Here is an 18435-nt window from a genome sequence, read left to right as displayed (position 1 = left end):
TCCCCAGAATTCTAAGGTCTGCTGTGTGCATATCCTGCAAACAATACAAGCTAAGTCAGTATCTCAGGGCCTTCGTCACAACATCTCTTGTGGGCAAGTTGGCGAGGATATGAAGATTCCCTTTCTGTGGAAGAAGAAACTGAGACCCAGAGGGGTTAAGCGGTCTGCCTGAGGTGTCCCAGTGTGTTGGTGGAAAAGCTGAGATTTGAATTTGGATCGCACTGGTTCCAAAGTCTGAATGCTTCCCCAACAGAAAGACCTGCTGGCTCTTCTGTCTGCACAGAGGCAGTTTAAGTGTCAATACAGAATCTCCTTACGGCGATACCTCTTGTATGGTCTGAGTGCTTGTGTTTGCCCAAGTTCATGTCCCGAAATCCTAACCCCAAGCTGATGGTATCAAGGTGGGAAGGGGGCCCTTTGGGAGGCACTGAAGTCAGGAGGGTGGAGCCTTCACAAAAGAGGGCCCAGAGAGCGGCCTTGCCCCTTCGTCACACGAGGACGCTGTGAGCAGAAGAGCAGCCCTCACCAGACGCAGAATCTGCGGGTCTTGACCTTGAGCTCCTCAGCTTCCAGAACTGAGCAAAGCACTCCTGATGTCTGGGAGCCACCAGTCAGTGGATGTTTGTCACAGCAGCCTGAGCTGGCTGAGACACCCAGGGAGGACTGCTGCATTCCTGCCTGATCCACACCTCCGGGCTCCATCCAAATGTCTCCTTGGCCCAAGCTGGCTCTACTGGGACTGCTTTATCCTAAGGCCATGAATGTGCAGGAAATTCAAGAGCAAACACTGAGGTGTTAGGAGGCAGCCAAGAATAGTGCTAGCCACTACATGCGGTTTTTTTTTTTATTTGTTTGTTTGTTTGTTTGAAAGCCACAACTTCCTCTTCTCTTTCAGCCCCTGCACTCCCTGGCAGTCTCTGAGATTTCAAACACGACTTCCCACCCAAGAAGCAAACCAAGGTGCATGATGGGGGCAATCAGGAGTTGATGTGGTCAAGACACAATAAAATGGGCCAGTTTGTCCACTGGAACCCAAACTCTATTCCCCACAGCCCAGAGTTGAGAAAACATGGGTGGAGGGAGCAGACAGTCCAGTATCTGTAAGAGCTTCCCATTTCTCATTGCGGGACTTCAGACAAGTGGCTTAACCTCCGTGAGCCCTGGTTTCTTCTATCTGACATAAATTAATGATACTAACCTTAGAGGTGACAGAAAGTTTGAAGGTAATATACTCAAAGGGACTTATGATGCCAAGAGCAGACACTCAAAGGCACTTACGGTGGCCCAGAGCAGACACTCCAAAAACCAGCAGCTACTTTTACTCTTAGGTTCTTTGAGTGTGGGAAGCAAGGTCACCCATGCTGTATTGAGAATGGCAGAAGAAAACCCTGGTGCTGCCCAGAGCAACTTGGAATCCTGACAGGTGCACCTCCCCTGCAGTGTGACAGCATAAATGAGGCTCTGATTAACTTTGCAAAGATATTTCTAATTTAAACTGAGTTCTGTTGGACAGCTCAACTTGTCAGAGGAGAAGAGCACAGCTGCCACTGACCTTTTCAAACAAAGTTAATTGCTTGGGTTTTAAGGTTAAGGTGCTGAAATTTTGCCATATGTATTGATCCATGGGGTGCAAATTTCCCTCTAATATCTAATTTCCTCTTAAGGAGAAAGTAGGAATTTGCCTTGATACCTCCCATCTTCCTGGGAGGAGCATAAATATTCAGAAACTCTGATTCCAAATCAACATGGCCAATTATACAGTGCAATTCCTCAAAGCCAAGACTATCACCTAACTGCTTGGTTTTTCATTTACTCAATAAACACTCACCGAGCACTTCCAGTGGGCCAGGCAATGTGCCAGCATCAATAGATGCGATTCTGAGCTAGATCTGACCTGACTTGTGGTATGGGAGAGAAACGGGAACCAAGCAATGAAACAGAAGACTGTAAAGTTATTGCATTGATATGGGATTGGAACCATGGAGGCCTAAGGCAGAGCAGAGGGCCTGGCCTCCCCTAGGTGTAGGCAGTAAGTGGGTGCTTTGTCTACAAGGCATTTGAAAGCAAGTCAATTTGCTGTTAGTGTCACCATAAAGCAGAAAGTCCAAGCATTATGGATAATCAATGCTCCTCTCCCCTGGGTAGAAAAATTTCACCAACCCTTGTCTGGGGTCTGTCACTGGATAAGAATCAAGATCACAAGGGCAATTAACAGCATCTGCACAAGTTACCATGTTCAGCTCTGCAGTTCAAACCTCCCCAGTGACTGTTCTTTCTTTCATGATTATTATGATGATTGCTACATGTTGCATCAAGTCAACAGAATGTTGGGACATGTGCACCACAGAGAAATGTCCCAACTCTTCACAAGGATGAGGAAAGGAATTCCAAACTTCCCTGACCTTGGGACCAGCATTGTGGCATGGTGGGTAAAGCCACCACCTGTGACACCAACATCCCATATGGGCACTGGTTCATGCCCCTCTGTCAAACCAGCTCCCTCCTGATGGCCTGGGAAAGAGGTGGAAGATGGTCCAAGTGCTTGGTGCCCTGTTATCCACATGAGAGACCTAGGGGAAGCTCCTGGCTCCTGGCTTCAGCCTGGCCCAGCCCTGGCTGTTGCAGCCATCTGGGGAGTGAACCAGCAAAAGATAGATAACCCTCTCTCTCTGGCTCTGACTTTCAAATAAATAAATAAATCTTTAAATAATAATAGGTTTCCCTGACCAGAATCTGCTATACTGAATTTGTGAATGAAATGTCGAGGAAAACCAAAATCCCTTGCGGGAGCTACAAATACAGAAGCAGGCTCAATAATAGTGGCAAATGTATCAGATCCACATAATGTCAAAAACTGAGTGTCAGAGCTAATACATAAAAAAACCCACTATTTCCCTGTCCCTGCAATTAATCTTAGGAAAGCACTTTATCTTAAACAAAAAAATTTTATACATTAAAGAATCATGATATATTTAAATTGAGAGGGACCTTGGAGGTCGCCTATTCTTTTTTTTTTTTTTTTTTTTTTGACAGGCAGAGTGGACAGTGAGAGAGAGAGAGACAGAGAGAAAGGTCTTCCTTTTTCCATTGGTTCACCCTCCAATGGCCGCCGCGGCCAGCGCGCTGCGGCCAGCGCACCGCGCTGATCAGATGGCAGGAGCCAGGTACTTATCCTGGTCTCCCATGGGGTGCAGGGCCCAAGCACTTGGGCCATCCTCCACTGCACTCCCTGGCCACAGCAGAGAGCTGGCCTGGAAGAGGGGCAACCGGGACAGAATCCGGCGCCTGGACCGGGACTAGAACCCAGTGTGCCGGCGCCGCAAGGCGGAGGATTAGCCTAGTGAGCCGCGGCGCCAGCCCAGAGGTCGCCTATTGTAACCCAGGCCCAGGGACGTTAATGGTTTTTGCCATCATCACATGAGCTCCAAATGGCAGAAATGGGGTTGGGGGAAGGGTGCCCCCAAGGGAGCTATCCAGGGGGAGCTACACAGCCAACCCTGCCCCTCTGAGGGGCACCCTGCTCCTGGTGATTGGGAGTTGAGACAGAAAGACCCTCCCCCAGCCCCTCATTCATAAGATAAATGAGCTGTGGACATGGAAGGGGCAGGGGATGGACCTCGGGAGGCCTGAGGGTCACCCTTGGTTGCCTGACTGCTGATCTTATGACAAAATTACATATCTGAGAATCTAAGATATTGTAATGTTTCACAGACAAGAGGACAGAAACAGTTACAGAAACCAAAATGACAAATGAGTGAGTGAATGCGTATCTGCATATAACCAGAGGCCCTGTGGTCCTGGATGATGCTCTACGTCCCTCTGTATCAATAATAATAATAATAATAGTCTAACACAGTTAACAAGAATCAAATATTCATCCATTCTCACAAGTCTTGATAAGACTTTCGTTATTTTCATTTGAATCAAACATCTTTAAAAATACTCTGTGTCCAGGTCTGCCACTTACGGTCCACCACGTGGAAAGTCCCTCTTCCCCAGCTTTTGCTACTCATGGGAATCTTCCCAGAAACCCAGCCTGTGTGTTCCTCCCCATTCTTTCTCCCCCTCTTTGCCCTTTTTTCGGTTGTTCTTTTTTTTTTTCATTTGCTGCTTTTTTGCTTATTTCATTAGTTTCCCAAGGCCTCTTTGACTTCTCTTGTCTTCCTTTGCACGTTAATCAGTTTTTCTTAATGAAAAAAAGCTGCGGGCTCACGTCCCAAGCATAAATTATTTCCCTTTAGAACATGAGGGCCAGGGAAAGACTTAAAAATTACAAATTAATCATTCATCTCATTTATATACAAATGCACATGGGTTTTTCAAGATGTGTTTCTGTACGACGAAAATCTTGTCATTGCCTCTCGATCACAGCATCTTGCGGTAATGCCGCCCGTTTACACTTGGCAGAGTGGTGTGAACACAGCATCTGAGAATCCGTCATTGGAAACTGAAGAGGAAGTTACTACAACAAGACAGAAACCTCAGATCAGCCTCCAAGCTGCCACGAAGGAAGGAAAAAATTGTATGGACCATGTAGTGGACTCTCAGTAAGCCCTTGCTGCATTCGACAGTGCAGAGAAAAGAGCAAAGCTGAATCCTTCCCAACTCCTATGAGGTTGTTATTTAAAACTATATCATTAGGTTGTTTGGTATTTGACTGAACTGATAGCAAAAGTGTAACTCGGTTTTTCATTGTTAATACCAATTTTCACTTTCTCTAATGGAAATGTGTACAAAATATCCTTTTCTCCATCTCTCTTAATCTGAGATTAAGCTACGCAAGGATTTCAAAAATTTTTGCATCCACACAAACTTACATTTTAACTCCATTTTTCCATGAAAGTGCTGCTGTCTCTTCACGCACTGTGACCTCGGCACACCCAATCCAATCTTCCGCGCTCACTGCCAACTCAATGGAGTCCATCGATCCCATCTGTTTGCCTTTGTTAGGACACTTCAGTCCTAGACACGTGAGATGTGGAGAAAGGAAAGAAGAACACACTTTGTTCATGTGATGCCCGATAAATCAAGTGGGAAAACAACAGTCACCATGAACCTCTCAGACTTACTTTTCTTTTGTCAACCAGGGATATCCCTCTGCTTCGTAATCCTACCACCACAAAGCCCAACATTGCACCATGCCCATCTCTACTGTCACAAGATTTAATCTGGGGGGAAATGCAAACTGCCTTTGGATGATTCCCCCTCTCAATGTCTAAATTAATCTGAAGGAAATAATTTTAAAAGCATGTCATGCACACTGCAAATCCAAGCTAGGGTGCCCTGGTGTATTTTACCATTATTATTAAAACAATGACCAAAGTGAATAAATAAAATAAAACCAAGAGGGAGCCCATCTGAGGCCACAATAATGCAACAACTGGGAAACCATATCTGCTTTGGTAGAAGATTAGAACCAAGCGACGCAATCATTTTCTTCATCAGGCTAACTCTTTGTAGCTGATTTCAGTGTAGCCCCGGACAGTGCCCACCCTTTGGTTACCCATAGTTGATAAATGTACACCTATTTTTCATTTTGAAGTGTTATTTCCGTTTGCAATTTGCCAAGTGCCTTTCCATGCCCCGTTTGAAAACTGTCCCATGAACAGAGCTCCTTTGGGGGAGACAAGTTAATTATCTGACTGCCACTCTAGTGGTAGGCTGCAGGAAGTAAACTTTGTCGCCAGCCATGGCAGTGAAGCAAGAACACTACTGACAAGGACCTCAGACCTCCAGAGGACCAGTTCATGGAGGAGCAGGACACCTGTGGGGAAGAACCCCCTCAGACTTGGAATCAGACAGCCTTGGGTTCAACCCTGCACTAAGTGTGGTGTAACTTGGCGCAATGTAAGATTAAATAGCATGATACACAATTAAATGACACACAGTAAGCACTGAATAAGTATCTTTGTTCTGACAAACTGTAACAACTGCACAATTCTCTTTCATTTTCAAGAAGATAATATGAGGAGCAGTGGGTAAACCGTCATTTGGGACATTTACATCCCATAGCAGAGTATCTGGGTCAAGTCCCGCTCTGCTTCCAATCCAGCTTCCTTCCAATGCGCGTCTGGGGAGACAGCAGATGATGGCTCAAGACCTGGGTTCTTGCCGTTCACGTGGGAGACCAGGATGGAGCTCCAGGCCCCTGGCTTCAGCCTGGCCCAGTCCTAGCCTTTATGGAGTTTTGGAGAGTGAACCCACAGATGGAGAATCGCTCTTCTTCCCCCAACCCTGCCCCGCCTTTCAAATACATAAAATTTTAAAAAAATAAAAAAGAAGATAACACAAGGGCTGCTTCCTAAGGCTTCCCCAGACATTATTCCAGAGAAGTTTGCATGCTAAACGTATCTCCTCACACTTTACCCTTGTCCGGTGACATGTGTCAGCGACTTCAGACACCATGTTGACGAGGGTTCTCCCTGGTCTGGCTCTCTCAGATTCTTGGTATGCATGTACAACATGCCACTGATGGTTGGGAATACTTTGTACAGGCAAATTAATATTCCTCTTTTTCCTTTAAGTGTGCATTTGTGATTTGTTCAAAGAACCACCACATCTACAAGTATATTCATTTTAATCATCAATTTATTAAGGCTCCAAATTGAGGGAGTCTGGGACAATGCCATTCCTCTAGTTTAGAAAATTCATATTCAATAAGACCAGGGGAAAATGGACACAAAAGGGTCCCTTTAGTATTTCATCTAGTAGTTAAGTATTCAAGTCGTGAACTGCTTATTCTGAGTCTCAGAAGAGGAAAATAAACAGTACAAGAGCCAAATATGTATTAATTATGGCTTATTTATTTAGTGCCACTGATGTGTATCAAGCTATGCAAAAGGTAAATTGAAGGGGGAATTGAAAGGGGGAAATAAGGTCCCAGTTCAAGAGAGCTAACGATCTCAAAATTCGTTACTTAGGTACGAGTCTCTGAATATTTTACATAGAGGCTGGTGACTGACGATGATAAGAAAATGGAGTGAAATCCTCAAAGGAGGTATGGTGGGGAGAAGGAGGAGTGATGAGAAAAGAGGGCCAAAAGAAAGGGCCATTTGAACAGTATTTAGGGTATTGGCTGTACTGAAGTGAGTGGAGGGAGGATTCCCTGGAATCCTTCCTGAATCAGGTTAGACAGGACCCCAGATCAGAGACTGCAGTGTAGACCTCCTCACTGCGGAGCTTAGCACTCCCGTCTAGTCATGCAGACAGCAGATTCTCAAGGCTTCTGGCAAGACAAGAGCCCCTGATGAGCCTGCAGAAAGAGAACCACCAATGTGACCGCAGTGTGTGACTGGATTCTGGATGCAATTACTGAAGTGCCGCAGCTTAAGAAATGCCTGCTAGAGGATTCTGGGATCCCGAATCTGCAGACTCCAGCGAATCATGTCACGAGACAAGCAGCCACTGCACATCCTTTCATCTCCAAAACAAAACAAATACTAAAAATAATTATTGTTGTCTCCTTCACTGGGGTTTAAGTCACACTCAATGCACTTAAGTGTACACTGTAATGAGTTTTGACAGATTTGTACAGGCACTAACAAAACCATGGTACAGAAAGCTTTGTCACCCTAGGAAAGCCCCTCAGGGCCTTTGACACTCAGTCTCCTCCCCCATGCCTCATCCTGCCAGCCACTGATCCACTTTCTGTCAGTGTGGTCTTACCTTTTAGAGACTTTTTCCTAGATGGAATAATACAGCATGGAGTCTCTGTGTCTGGCTTATTCTGCCTCTAAAATGACTTCGAGGTTCATCCGTGTTTGTAGTAGGCATTGTTTGGTCAGCCATTTTTTATTGCTGTTAGCATCTCCTGGTACGGAAACAGGGTAAGTTGCTTATCCATGACATCTGGATTATTTCCAGCCTGGTGCTATTATGAATAAAACTTCTGTGAGTATTTGAATACAAATCTTTGTGTGAACATATATTTTTTATTTCTTACAAAAAATGCCAAGGAGTGGGATTTCTTTGTCACGTAATGAGTGCCGTTAGACTTGTGAGAAATGTTGAAAAACAGCACCTTATATTCCCATCCTTGTTAATATTTGGTACTGTTAGTCTTTTCAATTTTAGCCAGTCTAGTGTATGTGGAGTGGAATCTTCCTGTGGTTTTAATTTGCCTTTACCTAATGGCAAATAAGGTTTAACATATTTTATGTACTTACGTGCCATGCATGTATATTTTTTGGTGAAATGACTATTCAAACACTTTGCCAATATTTTTAGTGAAATGTCTCCTTTTGTTGAGTGTGTTCTTTATACACTCAGGAAACAAGATCTTTATCAGATACATGTTTTAGAAATATTTTCTCCTTGTGGCTTAACTTTTCAACTTTCAATGGTGTCTTTTGAAGAGGAAAACTGTTTAATTTTGACCATGTCTAACTTATCAATTATTTATTTTATGAGTCATAATCCTTTGTCCTATCTAATACATCTTTGCCTAACCCAAGGTCAAAAAGATTTTCTCCTATTTTTTCAAGAAATTGGGTATTTCATATCACATGTCTAGATCTATAATCCATTTCACTTCAGTCTTGTGTCTGGAATGAGGTGAGGATTGAGGTCCACTTTTTGCACATGAATATCCAATTGTTCCAGCACAATTTGCTAGAATGATGATTATTTTCCCATTAAATTGTCTCTGCCCAAAGCTGGTGGCAGCCTCCATGTAAGTGACCATCACAGCAGCGGCTGGACTTAGAGAAGTGGGGATGAGACGATTCTGAAACAACGATAGAAGGGTCAATACACATTTTATGGGATATTACTCTGCAGCCATTTTAAATGATGATAAAGTTCTATATTTGTTGATGACGGGGAGATTGTTACACGATAAATACATCATTACTGTGCAGAACACATGAAGTCGTTTTGTGTTTCTAAGTAGAGTGGGAGACAGAATAAAATACACAGAGACCAACCAACCAAAAGATATTCCCTGGAAAGTTAATCATGATCATCTCTAAGTAATGAAATAAAAGTTATTTTTTTGCAATTTTTGGAAGTTTTTCAATGTGTGGGAGAGGTATTTTCATCATAAAGAAAAGCTGTGGATGGCAAAAAACAGAAATGAGGGTGAGTAGTGAGTTACTGCTTAAGTTTCATTCCATTTACTACAATGAAGCCCTGATGAATCGCAATGCCAGGAGAATAGCATGGAGGTAATCCCTGTATAGTTTGGACCAAGGTGCCCATTACTTGCAAAATACACTCTGACCTCTGCAACTCTTGTAGCTAAGGATCCGGAAGCTGGGTGTGTGGCAGTAAGAGAGTCCTGGGAAATGTGTACGTAATTATACAAATCAGTAGTCAAGATATTTCAAATTAATTTTTATTCAGATTCAGTTGTTTATGGCCATAGGGCAAGCCAAGCTACTTCCTAAAGAGTCTTGGGGTGACTTGTAATTACCTATAATTAGGTTTTCTGTCTTGTAGATTATCTGCAGTAGCTTCAGACTTATTACTTCCACTCATCCCAGGAGCTCTCCAGCAGAGTGGAATCATGAAGCCCAACAACTGTCAAGAATAGGGCTTAAAATTAATTCAAAGGAAAGAACAAGATAAAGTAATTAGCAATAGATGCACAGAGAAGAGATGCCTAAAGGATTTCTAAATTACTGCCTAAAAATTTTTGATAGTGAAGTTATTAACAAGTTGGGCAAGAAACAGAAGGGAGTAAATAAACTTAAAATGCACAAGATTTCACTTTGGCCAAAGCACCTTTTCTCTATGTACCAAACATTCATGGAATCTCCGCTACAGTATGACCTGTCCAAAGTGCTGAAGTTGCCCAATGATGACCAGTGGGGATCTCAGATGTCAGGGTTTGAAGCAAATGTCAAAGTTTTAAAACACTAGCAAACGGTGATGTGAAACTGATGAAAGAGTCTCCTTGAAATGTTGGGCTTGATCTTTTCACTTGTCCTGGTGTGCTTAGACATCTCTCTGTTGAGAACAGGAACTGAACCATACAACCGTTCAGATCAAGCCTAGCTTTGGGAAGCCATTATTTCCAAGGTCTTCAATGTACTATTGTAGGCTTTTGATAACTTTTGCCTTTTTACCCCAAGACCACTTTATAAGCTACTGTTTTTGAATGTTTATTGTGTGGCAGTCGCTGGGAAAGCACTGTAACTTATTATCCATTGTACCTAATTCCCACCATTACCAGACATTGTAGTTCCCATTTTACAGATGAGAAGAGCAAGGTAAAGTGGCTTAAGTAATTTACATCATGAGGAAGTAATAGAGGTGGGGTTTGAACCAGAGTGTGTCAGACTCCAAAGCTCTTAGCCATCTTTCCCTACTGTGTTTTACAGATGACTGATTAATTAGACAATAACCCCTTCCCAAATGTAGCTAGAGTGAAGGACATTTCTTGACTAAGTGAAGGGTATTTCTTCCTTTAAGAGATTTATTTATTTATTTGAATGACAGAGTTACAGAGAGAGGGAGAGAGACAGAGTGAGAGAACTTCTAACTGCTGGTTCACTCCCCAAATGGCTTCAAAAGCTGACACTGGGCCAGGCTGAAACCCAGAGACTGTAACCCCATTCAGGTCTTCCACGTGGGTGGCAGGGGCCCGAGTACTTGGGCCATCTTCCACTTCTTTCCCAGGCACAGTAGCAGGGAGCTGGATTGAAAGGAGAGCAACTAGGACTCGAACTACACTCAGGTGGGATGCCAGCATCGCAGGCGGCAGTTTAACGTCTCTGCCCCACAAAGCCAGCAGCACTGGTGCAGGACTTTTCTATCATAAACAAAATGTCCTGCCCTTTGGAGACAGAAACCAAAGGATGTCAAGGCCCCAGCACAGGACAAAGTCCAGCATATTTGCACATTACAGAAATGCTTGCTTGCCGAGCATAATACCCAAAATGAAAGAGGTTTGCTCTTCTGTAGCTCCACCCTTGTTCTGACCCTTGGTCTGAAACCAGTCCCACACCCTGAAGCGAGAGTGTTCAGTAAGTGTTGGAAACACAAATGAGGAAATTTTGTAAGTAAACAATTCATAGATGCTCCTTCCTTCCCTTTTCACCATCCTTTGTAAATGAACACTGCTCTCTGCTTAGCAAGAACACAGAGATCTTCTAATAAAAACAATTAGTGGGGCCAGTGCTGTGGTGTAATGAGAAAACTGCTGCCTGCAGCACCAGCATCCCTTATGGGCACCAGTTAGAGTTCCAGCTGCTCCACTTCTGATCCAGCTCTCTGCTATGGCCTGGGAAAGCGGTAGAAGATGGCCCAAGTGCTTGGGCCCCTGCACCCGCGTGGGAGACCTGGAAGAAGCACCTGGCTCCTGGTTACAGCCATTTGGGGAGTGAACCAGTGGATGGAAGACTTTCTCTCTCTGTCTCCCTCTCTCTCTCTCTCTCTCTCTCTCTCTCTGCCTCTCTGTAACTCTGCCTTTTAAATAAATAAATAAATAAATATTTAAAGAAATTAGCTCCAACTCTTCCTCGTTTGAGAATGAGGTAAGTGTGTCCTCCATGTCCTCATAGATTTGTCTTGAGAACTCAATACACAATATGGTTGTTATGACAAAAGCATATGCTCTCCTTGTATGTTAGGAATGCTAATAGTGCTTTACCTGCATTGATCACTTAACACACACAACAACTATGAGTTATATTTTACTCTTTTCACTCCCACTTTTCAGGTGAGGAAACCAGTGCCTGGAGAAGTTACTCAAATTACCCAAGGTGACCCAGCAGAGTCAAATCCAGAAAGTAGAGACTTCTCAGCCTGTGCTCTCTTCCCCCTAAATTCGGGGTTGGTGAATGGTGGCCCATGAGCCAAAGCCAGTCTATCAATTGGTTTTGTAAATGAACTTCACTGAAAATGTTCACATCTATTGATTTACACAGTAACTACGGCTACTTTCCTAGTTTAACGGCAGGGTTCTGTTGCCGCAGCAGGCATTGCTTGGCCAAGAAAGCCTGCGTGATGTACTCTCTGGCCCTGTGCAAAAACATGGAACAACCCTTAATATTACTGTCTCAGACAGAAAGGGAATCATAAAATTGAGTCCACGATCATGACTGTAACATATGCTGAGTTGTGGAAGTGGGTCTCTTAAGGCCTTCAATAAACTTTATCAAGAACCTCAGAGAAAGGGCAGAGTAAGTCACACTCCTGAAATTTGCTTCACCTAGGATCTATCTTTGCTGGAGCACCTGGTGAGAATAATGTCTCCCTTTAACATGTTTCAGGACACGTGACTCTGGGCAGTCCTGGAGCAAGTCAGTCTCCACAGTACTCAAAATCTGAGGGGAAGCAACACACTAAGAGATGCCCCCAGCCCAGCCTTTGTCTGTGGCACAGGGATCACCTACCAAATAACCCCGTATTTTTCTTTCAAAAGACAAGGAAAGGCATGAATCACAGACAAGCACCTTTCCAAACATAACAGTGAGCTTGGTGGATACAATCACTCTGATGATGAAGAAGGAGCCAGATGTTAAGAATGAGGCAAGCCGGCACCGCGGCTCACTAGGCTAATCCGCCTTGCAGCACGGGCACACTGGGTTCTAGTCCCGGTAGGGGCGCCGGATTCTGTCCCAGTTGCCCCTCTTCCAGGCCAGCTCTCTGCTGTGGCCTGGGAGTGCAGTGGAGGATGGCCCAAGTACTTGGGCCCTGCACCCGCATGGGAGACCAGGAGAAACAGCACCTGGCTCCTGGCTTCAGATCAACACGATGCACCGGCCGCAGTGTGCAGGCCGCAGCGGCCATTGGAGGGTGAACCAACGGCAAAGTAAGACCTTTCTCTCTGTCTTTCTCACTGTCCACTCTGCCTGTCAAAAATAAAAAAATAATAAAAAATAAAAATTAAAAAAAAAATCATTGATTTCATCAACACAGGATTTCTGAAAACCAAAGTGACCTTGACACTCACCATTCCCCCAGTAGCTTGTACTATATGGAGTGCTTTAGAAAATAATCAAGAATGAACAACTTTCATAAGAAGAGTACCATTCCCTTCAGATTCCTCCAAGTGTGAGAAATAGCACTGTCGGCCTGCGTAGCTCTGAGCATCATAAAAATGCCGCACTCCTCACACCCTCTGACCACTGCCCACTGCCTCCTGTTCCTGCAGGCATGTGCATTGCTAAGGATGAGGAGCAACAAGAAGAAAAGGAGGGGCCGGCACTGTGGTGTAGCAGGCAAAGCCTCCAGCTGCAGTGTCGGCATCCCATATCCGTGCGGTATGAGTCCCGGCATCTTCACTTCAGATCCACTCCCTGTTGATGCACCTGGGAGGGCAGCAGGGGATGGCCCAAGTACGTGAGCTCCTGTACCCAGGTGGGAGACCCAGAAGAGGCTCCTAGATTTGGCCTGGCCCAGCTCCAGCTGTTGTGGCCATTTGGGGAGTGAGCCAGTGGACAGAAGATCGCTCTGTCTCTCTCTCCTTCTCTCTGTTATCTCTGCCTTCCTAAAGTAAAAAAAAAAAAAATCTTTTTTAAAAGAGAGAGAGAGAAGGAAGGAGGGAGTGTGGTAGTCTTGAGAAGCAAGGGTGGGGAGACTGATTTTTGCAGGCTTGACTTTGTGGGTGTCATGATTTGCCAAAAACACTTGCAAGTTTGATTGAAGAAAATAATTTCACACAGGAAGATACTCTCCTCGTTGCCTGCAGGCACGACCTCTCCTGTTCCTAGGCTTCCTCAGCAGAAACGTCTGGGTCACAAAGCTCTGCATTTATCCTCTCATTTTATCCTCATCCCAACCTACACAGTAGCTACTCCTATGACTTGTCCTTTATGTCAGGAGCTGGAACTGAGAGAGGGAGTAAGCAAATGTCCAGGGAACAGAGCAGAAGCTTTAAGGGTCAGTCACTGTGTGGAGTGGACTCTGGGAGCGGTCACTGCCCTAAAGAGATTTTGTGTTTCTTTCTGCTGCTATATAAGTTCCTGAGACCCTGTTTGATGAGGACTAAGCAACAGACGGTGACGCCCTTTAGACAAAGTCTCATACAGCTCCTAGCAAGACCACGCCCTCCACCCCCCCTCGCCACCACCAACCCCCTCCTCTCCTGGGAAGCTTTGCAGATTTTTCTGCTAACACACCATAGGAGTCTGACACAACCCAACCTCAGAGCTGAGAGACTTTTTTTTTTGTCTTGTGTTTCAGGAAAAATGAAGAGAAAAGGCAAAAAAAAAAAAAAAAAACAACCAGCCTGGTAATCCTTTTAGCGTTCATTGAAGCGATCGATTCAGAGTTGGTTTGACACCGTTTCCTAAATCGTCAGGCGATAATTTTCCTCCACGGGACAGAATTGTCAGTCAGATGAGAAACCAATGCGACAGCTCCTCCAGAATCTGCAGAAAACCTCCACCAACAAACTGAGGACAGTGTTGCAAAGTAAAATAAAATAATAACTAGCATTTGTTATTGCTCACCATATGTCAAGCTTTCTGCTGAGTGACTATAAATACACAATCGTACTCGATGATCATAGCCCAATGCGGTAGGAATTATTATTATCCTCATTCAGCAGGTAAGGGAGACGAAGCTCAGAAGGATTCAATGATTTGCCCACTTTGTTGATGGCATAGCTAGATTTGACTCGAAGCCTTTGTGAGCTCACAGACGACTAGTAGCACACTGCACTACTAACACAGACTGCTAATCACTCTATACCAAGCTCAGCTTACATTTTCCGTCAAAGACCGGAGAGTTCACGTGTTTATCATCACGGGGCATCTGTGACCACTCCGCAGCTGGGGCACGAATCTGCCCAGCCCTGCTGTTGTAGCACAAAAGCAGCCATAGACAAAAGCTGAACAGACAGACATGGCTGCGTGACAAGGAAACTTCATTTACAAAAACAGCAACTAATGAGGGTTAGGCCCAAGGCCACAGCGTGCCAACCTTGTTCCTTCAGAGTGGGAAGAGCTGAGCTGAATCTGTGAAGGACACAGAAGGTTTAAACAGGTTGAAGAGAGGAAGGAGAGAAAAGTGGGGAAAAGAACAGAAGTAGCAGTCGGGCCAGGGCATGCACCTGCCATGGTAGCCTCACCTGGAAAAGGGATTCCCTCCTCTCTGCTTGTCCAGCCCGCTCTCCACTACGAATTTACCACTCTGGTAAAAGCTACATCCTCTCTAAATGAGATCCTGGTTTCTTCCCGGGCCTCTCTTCTGGCCTATACGTGGTTCTCACCGGTTTCTAACTAGTCCGTGTCCAGGCTGGGATGGCCCACTGAAAGCAAGGATTCAAGGCCCTGAGCTCAGCAGGCAGGAGCACAGGGAGCTTAGCAAAGCCCTAGAAAGGTGTCCAGGAAGCTTCTGGGCTTCTGTACGCCCCCTACTGCTCTCACTCTCTTTTTTAAACCAGCAGCCCGGCTGCTTTTTATCTTGAGTGCCAAAATGCATCTGGAATGAGGCATAATCCTCCCACTTCCAGCAGCTTCACTCAGTGTAATGTCACAGGTAAATGTATCAGACCCAGTAGATGTTCTACTTATGGTAATTGCTCTGAAATGTTACCAACGCTTCTCAAAATATAGGTGTCGTCTCGGAGCATGTGATGAGAGAGTGAGCTGCGCCTCTTCTCCCTCTCTTCATCCTGGACTCTCTCACATAACAAAATCCCTCCAGCAGGTAACGAGTGCCTGTTTTCTCAGTTTATTCAAGTGAAAGCGTCTCAGCGTCTCAGGGTTCAGGCCTCCCTGTCTGATCTCACTGATGCAACCCATGTAATATTTATCATTGCCTGTATTAATGGGCAATATGGGTTTCCCCTAAAGCCTCTGAAAAGTACCCTGTCTGTCATATTCACGTCTGGCTGCTTGGTTTCTGACAGAGACAGATTGGAGAGTGGGCGGTGATTCAGTGTGGAGTACTCCCTTCCTGTCTGAAGGTGATGAGTATATTTCAACCTCAACCGATTCCGTAATAAGAAATCACGTTGCTGATTTTCCAATATCTACCTCCTGGACAAGTAATAAAGCCCACCCATGGGCTGGTCTGTCGTTCCTCCTCCTTCAAAGTCCCCTCCTCCCTCGCGCAGCGAGGGATGGAATGACACCAGCTACAGAATGGGGGGAAAGCTGTCCACTCTGGGAGGTCTGACAACCTCAGGGAACTCGCCTCCCAGTGAGCAGGACAGGTGGTATAGTCGCCAGGATTTGGGGCTTGCTTCTAGGGCACTTCACTCACTCCACAGCTTTTATGAGACCTGTTCTACCCACCAGTTAGAGAGCTGAGGATACAACAATGTGCAGAGGAGATGACAGCCCATGCCTTTGGGAAACAATAAATCTACTCAGGAAAAAAAATGTGGATTACCCAAACTGCACAAATATGTGTAAGAATCCCAACTATGATCAGTGACCTGGTGGGGTACATGGTCCTGTGAGCATGATGACAGCACAAAGCAGACCCAGCCAGAGAGTTTTCCGAGAGGCTTGGGACTCCCAGGGCTGCTTCAGCTCATTCAGAGTTTGCTGAAAAGTTGCTTGCTCGGAGAGGACCTCTGGGACCCCTGAAGTCGCCCTGCCTCACCCCACCCCTCCTTACTTCCTGCCACTCACTCTGCACCCCTTGCCTGAATTACCTTCCATGCCTATTTGCCCCCCTTTCCAAGAACCATAAGGTCCAAGAGAGAAAGAACTTTGTCACGCTTTTGTTCTAAAACAGTGCTTAGCACATAGTAGGCACTCAGCAGGTATGTGTTGCATGAATGCCTGATTGTGCTGCTTTCTAAATGTCCTCTTAGGTGGTAGTCAGAGGGAGTGCAAGAGGACTGGGACCCTAGATGGGGGGAACATTTGGCAGTGGGTGGGCGTCACGGCCCCACAGGAGATAGCTGGAGCAGAAGGGTGGATGTGGTGGGCACGTGAGGAATGCTGGGCTGACAGGGAGCTAGTCAGATTCTCCTGGGAAGAGACCACTAAGGTGGCAGACCAGAGTGCACCAGGATGGACCAGATGGGCACAGCTGCCCATTGGAAAGCCACTGCAGAGTGGAAGGAGAGGCCAGCCTGGCCTACAGGATACAAACCAAGAGGTTCAAGGTCTGTTTGGGAGGTAAAGCCCACAAGTCAAGGTGCAGGTTGTTTATGGACACTCTGAGAATGCCTCCCAGGTTGCAGTCTTAGAACTGCCAGAGGCACCGTGGCCCCCACTTTCCTGTGGCCTCAGCTCCCTGTGGCAAATGAGAAGCTGAGATGCTTGGAAATCCTGGCTTACATTTGGTGCACTAATCCCAAACACACAGCCTTACCAAGAGGTATTTTGGTTCCATCCCATCCACCTCTTTTCATTGCTACTTTTCCACCAAATCTTAGGTCTCCTGGAATTCTCGAGTTTTTACTTTCCACCAAAATTACAATTCTCTTGCTTTTTCCAGGACTGATCTAAAACAAAAGCAGCAAAACACTGGGGGAGGGGCTATTCCTCACCCACCCAGAGAGAGTGGTGCTGCCTGTAATGGAGTCTCACCCCCAGGACCCACCATGAGACTACAATTTCATTCATATTTTATGTTCTATCGGCAACCTAGCCAGTAAATGTAATCCATCTTTGAAACCCACTGAGAGCCCACACAATATCAAATATACAGGGCTTTGTACAATTTTGAAATACAGGTGTGTCTGGCTGGAAGTAAAATTTCCAGGAAAAAAAAATCTTTGTTAGTTATCCAGCCCAGCGTGAGGGGAGAACATCAGTGTGTGTGTGTGTGTGTGTGTGTGTGTGTGTTCAAAGAAGAAACCAAGCACAGACAAAGTGGAGAAGGCACCTGCTCTCCACCACACACATACAACATTTGAATCTAAACTGGAGGGAGCTCGAACCCTCCCTGGGCTGCCATCACCACTTGTGAATGTGTGTTAATGACAGAGCATTGCACTTCTCCTCCATGCACATAAGCAAAGCTGAGAGCTGTTAATAGGTTGGAAATGACATATGGATTGCTCAAGACAGATCTAGGACTGTTTTGGATACAGAGGTCAGGGGAAAGAGAACCTGGAGCACAGAACCTGTCCAGATCGTCCCTGGTGGGGACACAACACTAGGCACCAATATTCTATTCCAGACCAAGGCCAGGGGATGGACAAGGCACTAATGGGATCTCTGCTCAGCTTCAAGAGGTCTCTATCATGAGACTATAGCTGGAGACCAGCTCCCTCTGAGCTGTTCTCTGTCGGCAGGTGCTGGACCCAGCTGGAAAGGAAATCCCGAACTCAGCTCCAGCCATCAATCTGAACCATTTAGCCAGCCCCGCTCTGTGCACAGGTACCTGTGCGTCCAGTGATTTTGCAGGTGGCTTGCCACTTCCAGACTCTGAGAGGGCCTCACTGAACCGTGAATCAGCCTGCGGGCATCCACAGATTAAAGAACGTTGCTCTGTCTCTGACTGCAGATCTGGGTTGGTTCTCGGCTCTGCTGGCTACTGTGTGATATCAGGCAAGACACCTAACCTCTCCAGGCGTCA

The 18435-nt window shown here is 45.6% G+C and overlaps 1 long non-coding RNA gene across 2 annotated transcripts in view; it reads right to left on the bottom strand.

The window, feature by feature from the left end:
- Window positions 1–17038, bottom strand: part of LOC138844268 (uncharacterized) — a 46059-nt gene extending 29021 nt beyond the window's left edge. The window contains exons 1-4 of one of the 2 annotated variants that reach the window (XR_011379820.1): window positions 14400–17038; window positions 7666–9519; window positions 4818–4962; window positions 2996–4462 (exon numbers count right to left, since the gene is read on the bottom strand). This is a non-coding gene — a long non-coding RNA (uncharacterized lncRNA). Of the gene's footprint in view, window positions 1–2995; window positions 4463–4817; window positions 4963–7665; window positions 9520–14399 lie in introns of those variants that run through there. The other variant, XR_011379819.1, reaches the window with a different exon arrangement.
- Window positions 17039–18435: the final 1397 nt, after the last annotated feature.

The sequence above is a fragment of the Oryctolagus cuniculus genome, chromosome 11 (genome assembly GCF_964237555.1).
Source record: "Oryctolagus cuniculus chromosome 11, mOryCun1.1, whole genome shotgun sequence".
Lineage (NCBI taxonomy): Eukaryota > Metazoa > Chordata > Mammalia > Lagomorpha > Leporidae > Oryctolagus > Oryctolagus cuniculus.
Note: the sequence above shows the minus strand (reverse complement) of the source record. Positions and strands in the feature narration are given on the sequence as shown.